Here is a 2053-nt window from a genome sequence, read left to right as displayed (position 1 = left end):
TTCCTCTGGCATGGAATAGTTTTCATAGCGTTAGTTTTGAGTTAACCTAAGTAAAATGGAATTATAAGAATCGAAACAACAGGTACCGCTATGTATAGTACTTTAAAAGGGTATAGAAGACATTGACAGTAACGTGTATTTTTTATTTCAGGCTTGCGAAAAACCTACAAACAAGAAAAGGCAGTAGGAGAGGGAACTCTGGAAACCGCCTAGAACTTCAAGTGCTGACGCATCTTCATCACGTTCCATAGAGTAAGTACTAGTACCGGTACTCTATTAGTAAAGTCCATTATTGCTATAGTAATTATTTCCTTAAACAGAATTAAGTGGATGAAATAACAGCTGTTCAAATTTTGTTATCTAATGAAGCACTTTTGCAGTTTCTTTGTAGCATAACTGCTGTCTGAACTCACGTCAGTGTAATATCACTTTGAGTGCTGCCCAGCTCGCCTTCGGGTTCCGTACTTGCCACAGGAAGACATCATCAGAGAGTGAAATGGTGCAGGGAACGAGTCAGTTTGAACCTATCCTCATGAACAGCTCAGGAAAGGATATTGCCTCAAGGTTTGTAGCCATACATGTTCTAGCGTATGATTAGGGCCGCACAAAAATTTTCCGTACGAAGGCTGCACTAATCACTTGCCTACATGTCTGTGCTTGTATACCTGCATCGGAGTCGTGCCAGCTTCCATATTCGCTACAGCAACGCCCCGAACTGAAACTTTTTGATCACTCCTTACAGTTGCGTGCTCTCAAAACGTGGGAAATCGGAAACGTTTAAACTGATAAGAGATCGACTTGTTTGGTATATGCTTAGAAATAAGATCTCCACAAAATTTGTTATTTCTACCAATATCCGACATGTGCATGCAATCTCGTTAGTCTTTCATTAACAACAATCTGTGATTTATCAATTGCTACTGCAGTTTTGTACATAACCATGCCGTTTTCCAGAGTATGACTTACTAACCACTATTCAAAGTTATCTTCGTCAATTTTGGAAAAAAAAGCTTAAGACACCATGCTACTACTTAGAAACAAAACCTTTGTCTGGCAATGTGTACCTGTCATTAAGCTGTTAGAGTATGCACTACAATAGAAACAGCTGTTTCAGAATAAAATTTTGTCATCAGTTGCACAAATATTTTTATTTCACAGATTAAGGCAGAACTTGTTTTAATACCACAGCAAATAAAAGTAAATTAGTTTCCACTGCAATAATGCATCCAGAAAACTGGAGATATCATAAAATACAAATAAGATGTCAGATTAATTCGTAATACAGTAAAGTAGCTAGCAAATCATGCACCTGAAACATTTTAATTAAATTCTGCAGACTATATAATTATTACAAGAGTTACTTCCTTCTAAGAAGTTCATTGGTGTGGTTAAAAAATATCTGTGACGTGTAAAATATGTTGAACCATTTATGTGTGTAATAAACAAGAAATCCAAGAAAATTTTGAGAAATAGTATAAGCTACAGGTAACTTGTCCTCTAATTACATTGTTGTTTGGTGCTCTCACAGGAAGGCAAGCTATGAAGCTGTGCAGAAGCAGGCACAGCAGAGCAGGACCACAACACCAGGAAGCAGCAAACCACAGACAAACCAGGCATCAAATCCATGGGGTCCTGTTTTTAAGAACAAATCACATTTTGTTGACATGCACATCTGTTAAAATCATATGTATTATCAGAAAAAACTTTCAAAATAACTACAATGTTAAATAGCTAACATTATTTTTTCATTTCTTGCTTACATGATCCATAATTATTTATTCTCATAAGTATAACATATGTAAACTCTTCTGTGTATTTTCAAATCCACTATAAACAAAGAGGTTAGAATGTGCAATGTATGCTCAGAGTTCTGTTGATTGCATGATGAATCAGAGAGAGAATGAAAATGATTTACTGTCTACATGGTAAAAAAGGTTTTTTTAAAAGACTGAATACGCAACACAGGTTATCTGTGAGGACCATGATTACAAATATATTAAGATGGTTTGCTTTCAAACTAGTCACTGGAGTTCTGTGTTGCTGTTAGTTCTGA

The 2053-nt window shown here is 36.0% G+C and overlaps 1 long non-coding RNA gene across 1 annotated transcript; it reads left to right on the top strand.

The window, feature by feature from the left end:
- Nucleotides 1-380: 380 nt before the first annotated feature.
- On the top strand, nt 381-1735 carry LOC126262511 (uncharacterized). The gene is made up of 2 exons (XR_007546736.1): nt 381-564; nt 1529-1735. It is a non-coding gene; the product is annotated as an uncharacterized LOC126262511 (long non-coding RNA).
- Nucleotides 1736-2053: the final 318 nt, after the last annotated feature.

This window comes from Schistocerca nitens, chromosome 1 (genome assembly GCF_023898315.1).
Source record: "Schistocerca nitens isolate TAMUIC-IGC-003100 chromosome 1, iqSchNite1.1, whole genome shotgun sequence".
NCBI classification, from domain to species: Eukaryota; Metazoa; Arthropoda; class Insecta; order Orthoptera; family Acrididae; genus Schistocerca; species Schistocerca nitens.
The sequence above is the reverse complement of the archived record's forward strand: the minus strand, read 5'-3'. Positions and strand labels throughout refer to the sequence as shown.